Source organism: Saccostrea echinata, unplaced genomic scaffold (genome assembly GCF_033153115.1).
Source record: "Saccostrea echinata isolate AGI-Se365-2 ecotype Australia unplaced genomic scaffold, CSIRO_AGI_Sech_v1 ptg000027l, whole genome shotgun sequence".
NCBI classification, from domain to species: domain Eukaryota; kingdom Metazoa; phylum Mollusca; class Bivalvia; order Ostreida; family Ostreidae; genus Saccostrea; species Saccostrea echinata.
The window spans coordinates 13,476,935-13,490,934 of NW_026889776.1; the positions used below are offsets into that span (position 1 = coordinate 13,476,935).

Below are 14,000 nucleotides of genomic sequence, written 5' to 3' on the forward strand. Positions count from 1 at the left end.
ACGTCTTTAAAACGCTTAAGTTTACATGATATTTAAAACAACATGCAAGCGTTTTCACGAAGAATCTCAATCCGACAGCATGTGCTCCGTTGTGAACATGTCATCACAGAGAGGAAAAACGAATTATAAGTGTTGTAAAACATAAAAAAACATTTGATATGTTCGAGGCGAGATTCAAGTGCCCGAATTCTTTCCTTATATATCTAAGCACTTCAGAAAATGGACCATGGGCAGCCCTCGACGACGACATTTTATCCGATTTATATCAGGCCCCTATGGGTGTCGTATTCAGGACATTTGCTAACACAAAATATATGAAGCTTCAGTGTATTGAGGATCAAGTTGAAGAATCACAGCCAGTTGCTGCTCCCCCCCCCCCCCCCCAAATGCATTTCAAATATTGATGTCAAGTGCGGGAATGTCCAACAAACCTCGCGTACCTAGCAAAAAACGTTCCAGGTATGTACATAAAATAAGCTGATACAATTAGTCTTACATGTATATAATATTAGATATTGTAAGAAAATTAGAACATTTTATTATAATATGTTTGACAGTTATGTGTAACCATTGTAATTTGCATGATATTGAAACATTTTTGATTGATAAAGTTGAAGGAAATTTATTTTCCAAAATTTTTAGTGCTGGCGTTCAAGATGGTTCGTCCAACAAAGATGGGCTATATAATGATATCATCATGTGGATGGAGGAGAGAAACGTGGTGTTTTTTTTTATGTCTCCCCTTCCAGGGGAGACATATTGTTTTTGTCGATTTTCTTATTCTTCTTCTTCTTCATCCAAATTTTGTCCAGGGTGTAACTTTAATACCCTTTGACATTAAGACTTCAAACTTAGAACATAAATAGATGACATTGAGAAGGAGTGCACGCCACCAACATTTTTGACCTTGACCTATTTATAAAGTCAAGGTCAATCTTTTACATCAAAATAGAGTTCAGCCCATAACTAGAGATCCCTTTGATATTAAGACTTCAAACTTGTGACATAGGAAGAAGACCTTGAGACAAAATGCACTGCATTAGAATTTTGACCTTTACCCCTTTCTGCTTTCAAGGTCAAATAAGGAAAAAACACAATCTGACCATAACTTGAGAACCTTTTGACATTAAGACTTCAAACTTGGAACATGCAGAGGTGGTATAAAGGAGGGATGCATGCCACCAAAATTTTTGACCTTGATACAGTTATTATAAGGTCAAGGTCAATCTTTTACATCAAAATAGAGTTCAAGCCATAGCTTGAGTACCCTTTGATATTAGGACTTCAAACTTGTAACAGAGAAAGAAGACATTGACACAAGATGCAACACACCAAAATTTTTGACCTTGACCTCTTTTCTTCCCCAAGGTCAAATATGGACAAAAAATGGTTAGACCATTACTTAAGAATCCTTTGTTATATAGACTTCAGACATGGAACATGCAGAAGTGGTATGAAGGAGGGATACATGCCACCAAAATTTTTGACCTTGATTCAATTATTATAATGTCAAGGTCAATCTTTTGCATCAAAATAGAGTCCAGGCCTTAGCTTGAGTACCTTTTGATATTAGGACTTCAGACTTGTAACATAGAAAGAAGACATTGTTACAAGATGCAACGCTTCAAAATTTTGACCTTGATCCCTTTTCTTCAAGGTCAAATAGAGAAAACATGACTATACCATAACTTGAGAACACTGACATTAAGACTTCAAACTTGGAACATGAAGAGGTGGTATAGAGGAATGGTGAATGGCAACATTTTTTTCACCTTGACCTATTAATAAAGTCAAGGTCAATCGTTTACCTGAAAATATAGTCTAGGTCATAACTTGAGAACTTTTGACATTAGGATTTCAACTTCGAACAAGGAAAGACAACATTGAGACTAAATGCACTGCATCAAAATATTTGACCTTGACCACTTTCTTCAAGGTCAAATTAAGAAAAACACGACCAGACCATTACTTGAGATCCGTTTGACATGAAGACTTGAAATTTTGTACACAGAATTTGAGTTGAGATGCACTGCATTATTATTTTTGACCCTGATCATATATTTGCACTCGTTAATGTTGGTAAAGAAGGGGAGAAATGTGTTTTTTGTATAAAAAAAAAAACAATACCCAGTTGTTTTTGTTTTGTTTTTTTTTTTGTTTTTTGTTTTTTTTGCAGACAATGAAGGAAAATACTTTGCACAGGTATTTATTTGTGTATGGAGTATTAAACTAGTTTTGTAATATTAAACAAATATGGAAGACAATATGAATTTGTTATTGTTGAATTTTTCAGTGACATTTCAGACAAGTCAGGAACAGTGAAATTTTAAAGTAAATGGTGCAAGAATGAATCAAAATAAGCTTTATAAAACTCTCATCTGCTGCTTTACTACTAGAACACACTCTTTCCTTTCACTTTAATATATAACCCTCATCTATGTATGAATGGTCTGCTTACACTTTTATTTAGAATCTGACACTATGTATAGCATTCTATATTTTACTCATTGTAGTATCACTTACTGACTTAGTAGTCATGTGCATGTGTGGTCTTATGTATTATATTAAAGTGTAGAAAAGAAGACTAGTCTCTATTAAAATATCATGTTTGAGTTTCATTATTTTAATAATACCTTAAACTGTCTGTAAAATATGTTTGGCATATGATTAAATATGGTGCTTTAAACATAAGTTTTTTTATTAATATTTTGTAAACCAGTGTGTTTATATTTTTTTCCTTTTAAAGTGTTACATGTTTCAGCAGACACAAGAAAGTAAATTCTGACATAATTTTTTGTCTTGACAAATGCTCTATGGTATGTAACAAACCACCGTAACACAATAAATGAGAGAAGCAGGATAGAGAAAGAAGTATTGGGAATCCCACCAGAGTTTGACAAGTTTAAAAGCTATAACGATCATAAGAAAAAAAAACAGAAGTGTGGAACCCTGGACACTACACAGATGAAGACACACTCAGACATTTTATTAAGTTTGTGTAGTAAGCCTTATATGAGAAGCACACCTGCATGGGAACAGGCTTATCAAGACACAAAACATTTAGCTGAATGTCTTTCATCTTATAGTACATATTTGAAAAGTCAATGAGAAAATACAGTTTAATCAAAATCTAGACCATCCAGTTCGCCATTTGTCGGAAGATGTTAGTGTCAGGTGTATTCAAAGAAACTGGATTGGAATCCGTGAAGAATATAAGCATATTGACAAATTTATTGCTTTAGCAGACTTTAATGAGCCATTTTTTTTTTTTTTTTATAAAAAAGAACATTTATTGAATCCTTTTCAAAATTCAATGCAGAGACACAGATTTTTTGAAAACTTGCAGTTGTCTGTGAATGTAGACATGTACAAGTACAGTCCTGGTGGAAGCATTGTGACAGTATATTGTTTAATAAAAGTTCAAGATAACAGAACTGATAGTGACAAATGTTTGCAAATTGCATCTAATCTTCTGAAAATTAAGCCAAAATTTCCTGAATACCACACAAGAGAAATGAAAAGAAGTTTTAAGTCAAAGGTCAGCAATGTTGCTCGTGTCCAGTCTGGTTTGTTAGATACTATATACAAAGAACTCACACTGGATGCATCCAAAGAAGTACACTCAGTTACCCAACAGAGAATTCGCATGATCTTCATGGGAGAAACTGGAATATTACCTGATCTCAGGCAACTCAACCCAGGAAGACCATCAGGGCAGTATGACATGTTCTTTGAAAAACTGGGAGAATTGATTGAGGAGTACACAGCAGCTGATGATAGGAGAAACAATATTGCACATATGTCAGATTGTGCATTTTTTTTTGTGATGACAAAGCCAAAGTACAGATAGGAGAACCCAATGTTCCTTTGTCTACTGGGGTTAGGGGAAAGAAAGTGCTAGCATTAACAAGCACAACTCTTGCTGCAACTGACCATGATTTGCACCACATGGGCAGCTTAACACCATCAGTGTATATGCAATGTGATGTACCAGACAGCATTGACAAACCTTTCAACAGAGGAAAAGTTACACTGGTTCTGAATGACTCAGTATTTCAGTCATCAAATCCAATGAGGCATGCAACAGCTCTTCTGAAACAAATCCAGAATTTGCAAGAGAAAGATTGTTTTGAAATTTAGTGATGGTGGGACAGACCATAGAACCAATCTTGAGCATGTGAAGCTAGCAGCTTTCTGTCTTTTCAAAGAACTGGATTTAGATTTATATGTTGCAGCCAGATGTGCTCCAGGTCAGTCCTGGATAAATCCAGCTGAAAGAATCATGACTATATTGAATATAGGGCTTCAAAACTGTGCTTTATCAAGAGAGAAGGGGTCAGAAAAATTTGAACAAACACTGTCCAAATGCACATCATTGGATAACATTAGATCCAAAGGGGAAGAAAATAGAGAAGAATGGGAAACTTCTTTGGAGCCGGTGCGTAGGACAATGGAAAATAGATTTAGAAAACTCGCTTTGAAGGATGAACCCTTTCAGATATTGAGTCCAATGCAAGACAATGAAATTGATTATTTGTCTAGACACATTCATATTATGTTTCCAAATATGGACAAGACCAGACTAGTGAAGAGTCATACAAGTAAAGTAGAAGAATACATGAAGTGGGTAAAGATTCACTGTAGACTGAGGCAGTACAGTTTTCAGGTCAGAAAGGGCAATGACATCGAGTGTTGTTCTCCATCTCTGTCAAATCGGAATTGGCTTCCTGATCCAGTTCTCGATATAGATAAAAATCACTATAAAGGCTTTGACAGGGTCTATGGAATAGAGACAACAGAAGAAGACAGACCTACATTGATGAAAAAACCTGTTGAAGGTGAGTCAACTAACAACAAAAAAAGGAACAGAAGAAAGAGACCAGAACTGATCCAATTACTAACCTTATACCAGATGATCCAGCGTTACAGGGTGAAGCTAGTGTGATTACAGCGCAGAATGCCAGATATACAACAACATGTACAGAGTGTGAAAAACCAAGATTGATTTATGGCAAAAGTAAATTGACAGACAGACAAAAAGTACAGTTTGCTCTCCTGTTGTCAGATTTTGAATTCACCTGTGGAAGCCCAGTGACACCGCCAGAACACTCCTTGCATGGTAAACTCTTTACAAGAATGAACATCAGCTGTGAAAGCCCTATGGAGGTTGCATACTAGCAAGGCTTAGTTTGAATCCCACTGAAGCCTTTGTTTGCATATTAATACTATTAAATAGAATTTAAAAAAAAAACAAAACATTTTTTAAATCCTAAAATTGCACATTTTTCACTTTTATCGTGCTATTTTTCAAAATCAAGTAATTTCCTGTTGAATTGAGAAATTATAGGTGTATAGAGCCACCTTAATACTAAGTATTATTTTGAATATAGAAATTGAAGTAAACTGGTATTGAAACAAACTGGTACACTGTATTGTCAAAACAAAATAGTCGCAAAATTTATAATACTTAGTATTAACTTATGGAAAGCCCTATGTTTGTCAAGCTTTACAACATGATCAGATCCATGCACGTTGTTAGATCTTTGCCTGTTTGCTGCACTAAACTGATAGGTTTCCAATTAAAAAATCACATGAAATTGGGTCGTATCAGTCACTCTGAGATTCTTAAGAGAGTTTTAAAACTTATTTAGATGCACAAACTGTAATAATTTACCAAATTTTTACTTTTAATTTTCTTTGTATGATCCTGATCATGCCTTGTTTTGTTCCAATGACAGCTGGAAATTATTTTACACATAACGAACCCGATCTGACAAATGAACAGAAAATAATGTTGAAAAAAATTCAACCATCTTCATTATGCACATTTACTGGTAGTTTACATTAAAAATATTTAACAACCTTTTCACTAATTTCAAAACTTTCTACCTACACCTACTAAACATATCAAGAATTTTTGACAGTTCATTGAACCCGTTCAAAAATAAACATGATGAAAGGGCATGGATCCAGAAATATTTGCGGTGGTACTCTACTCATTGTTTCATATCATCCAATAGAAAACAAGTTTTCCTTAGTTCTGTTACTTCTTTAATAAAAGCACTCTGCTGATCTTTTACTTGTTATTTTTTGGTACATATAATAACCATGCACCATTGACATGTATTCAACTGATAATAGCCAAGTCACCTTAGGCCATTGCAAGTTTCTTCTTTGTTAAACGTCAGCATGCACCTTGTTTTGGACACCCCATAACACATAAAATAAGAGGTCCAGGCCACAGTTAGTTAATGCTCACTGTTAATACCCACGCGGATGCAAATATAGCAGAATGATATTGGGTACATGTATTAAACTTTACCTCAGCAATCTACGTGTAATTTAAATAAGATGTTAGATCCGCACGCATACTCGCTAAACTGACTGTAGTGACTATGTGAGCGGATCTAACATCTAATTTTAACTAGATTGGTACTTAAGTGGCTTAAATTTATTCAACTTCTTTCAGGAAGATTTTCAATTTTCTTGTCATAAATGCATATTGTCAATTATTATGCTTCCTGTCAGTTTGTCTCTACATAACCCATACCCTACTATTCTTGCATAGTGTTCTAAGGATTTAAATAGCATAAGCATACTATGCCGAAATAGTGCACGACTTCATTTTCTGAAGAAAAACTGACTGCGCCCACGCCTGGGAGCGAACTCACAACCCCGAGATTGTCATTCCGACGCGCTACCGATTACAACACAGACGCCGTTATAAATATCAATGTACTATAATATATATAAACTTAGTTTCAAATATTTTACACTTAAGTAGCTGCAGAACTGTAGCTCTCAGAAAAAATATATGTTGACAGACCAGAGAGCTACAGTGCCACCCATTGAAAAAACTGTATATTTATTGCGCACAAAAAAGTGCGCTCGGTTCTGAATTAATTCTTCGAAATTCTTACCTCAATTGAAAAAAAAGCTACATTTCAAAAAAGTCCTTACTCCTCTATAACTTTCGTAGTTTACACTTGTACTAAGTGCGTTGGACCGAATTCTCGTGAAGACCAAAATGGCAGTATAAATAGGCAAAATTTTCAATGATTTCAATTTCAGGGCCAGGAGGGCTGTTAAAAACAATTATAAGGAATGTTTTATTGTGGAAACAGTGAAAGAATATGTTAGAAACACACGTTTAGTAATATTTTGAGATGACAGTTTTAAAAACACTGAGAAATAAATCGAGAAACAGCGCACAAAAAGTGCACAATAAATATACAGTTTTTTCTATGGGTGGCACTGTAGCTCTCCCGTCTGTCAATATATATTTTTTCAGAGAGCTACAGTTCTGCAGCTAACACTTAAGATGAAAAATAAACAAAATAATTCTTCTAAAATAGTTTCTTGCAATTGACCCCATCACTCAACTACTATTCTCTAAAACTATATGTACATTATACCTAAAGCCTCCGGCTTGTGCACCATGTGTCAAACCCTGACTACTTTTTAAGAATAGTGCATGCAAAATACAACACTATTATATAAATATGCACACTTCATGAGTTCCCTAGTTCATTGAATAAAGGTACACATACCTTCATTTTACATTTAAGGACATACGCAAGATACCTTACCTACTGATAATTTTTCAAGATATTCTAAATTTAAACTTATAATACATGTACCATATAACATATTTTTAAACAAAAAATCAGCATGCATTTCCAGGGATTTTGAAAAGATATTAAAGTTTGAAAAATTTTGCATTATTCAAAGAAAAATGTACAAAAATTACAAAACATAAATTCCAGATTTTTTTTATCAAAATTGTTTTAGAAGAGATTTACAAATCCATATATAGACAATAAAAATATTGCACACAGGTCCTTCATTTAGTGGAACTCTTCAACTCCAGGGAAGAACCCAATAAAGTGCAAACTACGTTGCGTATGACCTTAAATGCCCGTTTATATAAGAGAAAAATAAATTAAAGAACTTGTTCTAATTAAAATAATGAAAAAAAAATCCTTATTTAAGCCTTTAAGTTTAATTTTTAATTAAGAAATTTGACAGATGAATAAGAAGAGTAATATACAATATAATACTTCTTAAATTAATTCTCTTGGTTCCATTCATTAGATATTCAATATTCGAGTCAACACTCTATACATGAATGAATTATCAAAAGTTTTGTCCTTAAAGTTTTCAATGGATCCACAGATCATGAGGTGATGTCTCCTTTTATGTGTATGTATCTGTGTACACTGAAAAAAAGGGAAAGTCGCTGTGTGATGAAAAGGATAAACCAGAAGTCTCTGATGAGACTGTAGCTCTCCTGGTCTATATGTATAACAAAGAAAAAGTAACACTTGGATTTGAAACTTTGCAACAGACAGCAATAAATAGAATTATGTATCTAAAAGTAGTCTACTTGTGTGCCACATTATATTGAAATCATACCAAAATTGTAGGTGGAGTAGCGTTTTAAAGGAATTTTACAGAAATTTCTATTTTTAGTAACCATGGCAGCACCATTCATTGAAATGTACCTTAGTGCAGTCTAAGTTATATTGAAATCAGAATAAAACTGTAGGAGGAGTAGTGTTTTGAAAAATTACAAACAGATGGACAGCTAGACAGACAGACAACTAGACGCCATGGACAGACAGACAGACGGACAGCTAGACGGATGGACGAGGGACACCTTCCTATCCCATAAGCTCTTCTGGTCTCTGACCAGTAGAGCTAAAAAAAATATCAAATTTGATTTTTTTTCAATGTTAAAGAAATAAAACTGCAAAATTAAATTGTAAATGGTTGGTTGCGTACTAATTATTCAAAGTAGTTTTTGTTGTATGGTTTGAAAAATTTTATTATTCATTCTCTCTATTTTCACAAAGAATTACCTTTGCATTTCTTGTATCTACAAGGGGGACAAATCTTCAAGTGGTACATGTACACTATATGTCAGCTACTATACCTTCATTTTCTGTTAAAGAAAAAAATAGAATAAATCATACAATACCAATTACATGTATAATAACAAAGCATGGATTAAATTTTTCACTAAAATTAGAAAATGAATTGAATATCGATCACTCAAATTTCTCGATCCAGCCAAAATGACTGACGCTAAAATTTACCCCTACTGAGGTCGAAGTATAAAAGTATAAATTATTTTTATCTATCAATATACCATAAATGAAACTTTGTGCATGTTCTGCATTCATTTACCGGTATCTGTATATAGTAGTTTTATGCCCTTGAGAATTTTTCATGATGTCATGCCATAATATTTCCATGTCTGTTTTTTTTTCTCTGTGGTAACTCTTTGAAAGTTAGCGGAATTGATTTCTTGATAATTCTATCGGAATGTAAATTAGGCAGGTCGATAGGTCAGGAGCTAAGAAGGCCTAATATGCATGAAAATCTCGTGCGCACCTGTCTCTGTGTCTGACGCTAAGGAGGCTAAATATGCATGTAAATCTCGTGCGACTACCTTTGTGTTTGACTTCAGTGGGTGAGGACTATTGAAATTGGCATGGGAGTCCTTGTGTAATTTAAATCTATGTCTACATTAGCATTGCAGGTTATCCTGCAACATTCACGAGAATGCGGTCTTTATTTCTTAAACATCCAATATCCTATCAATTCTAATAAAAAATCATATTATTAGTAATAAAGCTAGAACTTTTTTTTTTATTTCATTTCCAATTAATAGAAAAAATATTTTTACAAATAAATATGTAAAATAAAAAAAGTCCTAGCATTTTTGTCTTTTATAATTTACTTACACATAAGCATCTACATGATGTATATTTTTTCCCCTCAAAAGAACATGAACATAACTTAATAATGATATTCCTAAGTATGTATTCATGGTATAAAAAATGAGTTTAGCAGTATAAAGATTGATTTTTCACTCAAAGTTTTAAGACTGTTTTTCAGAGATTAAAAAAAAAAAACATTGATTATATCAATAATCATGTGGGTACATGTCCTATGTAAACTTCAGAGGATCAACCAATTTTCTAACAGAGAATTAGTAATTTGATATTTGGATACTTCCAAACAATATAAGTAGGAGTTTTGGGGGTTATTAATTATGTCCATCATGACATGTACTATAAGCACTGACCCCCCATATCTCAAAATTTATCTTGACACCAAAAAAAAAAAAAAAAAATAGTACTTGCAACACATGCAATGTTTGTTAATCCCTAGTACACTACAGTAGTAGGATACTTTTAACCATGTCTGAGGGAAGATAATTAATTTTCTAATCAGTAATGCTGATGACTGTGATCAAGATACTTATAAATTGTAACTTGCAAATTACAGACAAATTTAGACATGACAGTATAATTTTTTAAGTACAATCATCAGCTAGTGTACACATTGAGAATATTCGAACGAACGAATACTAGCCTACAACGTTGTCATTGAGGAAATTCGAACGAAAGAATAATATTCCGATGTGTATAATTTTCTGACGATTATTTACTTTGTTAACTTGTATAATGTACTACTGAATAACCCCATCGACTGCTAGCTCTGCAAACACTTTACAGTTACAGAAATTCATAAGATTGTTTCATCAGTTAACGAGGAATCAGGATGATCTATAGATCTTTAGACTTCAAAAAAAAAAAAAAAAGAATCTATGAGCCATGTATTAACATGCTTTAAATGAAATAAATAACAAATTCAATAAATCTAGATCTACTTACAAAAATAGAGCAGGTCTTCGTCATAATTTTGTTTACAAACATCATGTGGAAATTCCAATATCCTGATAATCTTGTCGCCGTTTTTTTTTCTTTGGTTGGTATTGGGTAATTCTAGGAATATAATGCATCCGTCTGCACAGAATTTTTAAGAAGTGAATCCATAGATAGAATATTACTGCTTCTTTTTATTTATTGGTTTATATTTTCTTAATTTAAACAATGCATAGTTCACGAGAAAACAAAGAAATGAAATAAATTATCAGGCCTATTTTTTTCAGATTTTTTTTGTTGTTGTTGTAAATACTGCTATGGGTAATAATGGTAATTAAAATGCCCGATGCCAAAAATATTAACATTTTATATAAATGGGACATCATCATGATCATTGAGAACATGATAAGAAGGAGGAGGGGTAGTGGACGGGTGGGTAGTCTCTCTGTATCTCTAAAATAAAAATTAATGTTTCCCTTGAAAAGTCAAGAAAATTTTATTTGCATGGTCAGTGGGATATTCAGTACAAGTTTAAAAGTCCAGTCAGTACATAGCCTCAATAAAGCCCCTTCTTCTTCTTTTAATTCACGACATTTTGATATATTGTTAACTTTCTATGATGTTCAAAATTGTATCATTCACCAACCATCCTTCATGTGATAATCAATAGTAACCTATAAATTTTTGTCACTTCAAATCCCATTTTTGTGAAACGTAGAATGAAAAATCAAAAGCTATACGAGCATTCATTTTACTTTCAAAAACATGATTCAAGTTTATATTTTCGAATTTTTTGACAAACGTTTGTTTGTATCATCTGTCCTTAAGGGGGGGGGGGGGGATGCAATTTTATATTAATTGTTTGCTATCAATTATGAACGATGTAAAATTGTTTGGATTTAATTTTTAAATTGAAAATGAAAAAAAAAAATTATGACTTAATCCAAAGGTTTAGTAAAAGCATGGAGTTTGTTTTTCATGAATTTCTATTGTAGATTCATTTGTTAAATCGACTTGCTGTGTGTTAATATCCCTTGTGTATGTTTTGTTAGTTCCAAGCAAATTGTGACAGTTTTGCTACCTGGGGAAAACAAAAGACTCTTAAATGCCTCTAGGTATATACATACATGTATCATACCCTATGGAGATCTGGGGTGAAGATATTGGTTTCTTGGAAGTTAGCAAGGGGGGGGGGGTAGGTTTAACAGCAGACTTAAGTTGCTTTATTAGTATTCAAACATTTACTGCAAGATTAAGAAAAACAGGTAATACAACAGAAGTTGATTATTTTTCTGTGAAATCAAACTCAGATGACAAATATCAAAAAAAAAAAAAAAAAAAAAAAAAAAAAAAAAAAAAAAAAATCAGATTGAGCTTAACTTGGGATCGACACCCCCGTCCAAAAATATAGTCCCGTCCAAAGCTAAAGCGTTTAGAAGTCAGCAGAGTCAATATCTCGAAGTGGGTCTTGTGACGCATTTATGAATATGTCCTATTATTGTTTTTTATCGATAAAATAAAAATAAATCATTTATAAAATTATAGCTTTAACTCTAGCTTAAAGAATATCTATGTCCGATCTAGGACACTATAGCATAATACGATACTCTTTACAGAGTTATGTCCCTTTCTAGAATGTAAGTTATAGATTTTAAATACTTATGGTCTTTACGTTTACGTGATTTATTTTTTTCATCTAAACAATAATAGCCAATGTAACTTTTATTTTAAGAAACTTTGGACGAAAAGGAATTTTTTTTAAAGTTTAGTAGAAAAAAAATGACAATTTATAGATCCTTGATTTAAATTATAGTAAATAATCAAAGCGGTCCCCTTAGGACTGTTGGTATATAAAGAAGATAATATGTTATTCTACTATATAACTTCAATCACCTTGTTTTAATGTTATCCTGTAGATCACATTCGCATTTAAAAATATCTTTCGTGGAAGACCAAACTGATTAAATTGTAAATAGTAAAAATGAATAAAAATATATAATTTGATATTTGAAAGTTAATGATGTACCAAATGTAAATTCCGTGTGAAAAGTATACACATATACTTAACTTTCCTATCAATAATCTTGTATTCAAAGTGTACAAACAGTACATTTCAGATACTAGATGCAGGACTTGTGAAATAAAACAAAGGGCTAATTGCAGCCATATGTCTGCCGATAAGGCCACTGTTGTTTAATTTCAAGTCTATTTCAGGGGTTTTTTTTATATACATGTATTGAAATCTTACGAGATTGTACAAACTTAGCACTGCACATCAACACCAAATACAGAGTAAGAGTGGAAAGCTAACGATTCACACATTTTATCCAGTAAAACAAAAAATAAAATTAAAACAATTTTAAAAAATCGAGCAGAAGAAATGTTGCCCCCATATGCAGACGTCTCTTTTACGCTACGAATATTATGCAACAAAATTATAAAAGTTGCTTCTATAAATTCTTCATCAGTTGAGCCCACCTCCTTACATGTACCCCACCCCATCTCAAAAGAGTACTGAAATTGCTTCCAAAGGCTTGATTGTATTTCAGTATCTTTGATTTGCTGAAGAATTTTCAAGAGATCTAGAGTAATTTATTGATTCTGGAAAATCTTATAATAATGTTGTAAAAGAGTGATCAGATTGAAATCATTGAATGGATTCCAATTTCACACCTTTGAAAATATATTGTAAAATTTAGTCTGAAGGGAATATTCTCACACTTTTTTCCCCCCAGAACTTCAATGTAAACAGTGATATACACATATATTCAACAATTCATCTCCACACCGACTGATGATGACTCGAGCCATTTCCTGTTTATTATCAATTTGTGTATATACTTTGTTTTGGAGTACCTACTCTAAAAATTATTTTAAAACATTTTCCAAGAAAAAACAACAACATTTTAAAGTGTTGATTAATGGACATACAAAAATATGTATAGTTATAGTTTTTTTTACTGCAAAACAATGAAGATGACAATGGCTAATAATTAGTAAATATAGTTAACCTTGTTAATTAAGTTTAGGTAACAACATGTTGGACTAATTATGTTGTTAGTGCTATTATCACATGAAAACAGTTATTGGTATCTGTTTCAAAAAAAAAAAAAAATCAAAATACATGTATTTGAATGTACACATGAGGCTTCATGGTTTGCTCATTCAAAGATCTGTTGCAACTCATTTTCATAATTAAAAAACCATCATTTATTCAACATTTTATTTTTTTCTTATTTAACAGATTAAAAATATATATTCATAAAATATACTTTTCTAACATTTCAATTTAATTTTACCAATTTATATATATGCATACATATA

The 14,000-nt window shown here is 32.4% G+C and overlaps 1 long non-coding RNA gene across 1 annotated transcript; it reads right to left on the reverse strand.

Moving 5' to 3' along the window:
- Positions 1-7,982: 7,982 nt before the first annotated feature.
- LOC133193076 (uncharacterized) lies at positions 7,983-10,772 on the reverse strand. The gene is made up of 3 exons (XR_009721881.1): positions 10,686-10,772; positions 8,862-8,944; positions 7,983-8,219 (listed from the first exon to the last, which is right to left on the reverse strand). It is a non-coding gene; the product is annotated as an uncharacterized LOC133193076 (long non-coding RNA).
- Between the last annotated feature and the right edge of the window lie 3,228 nt (positions 10,773-14,000).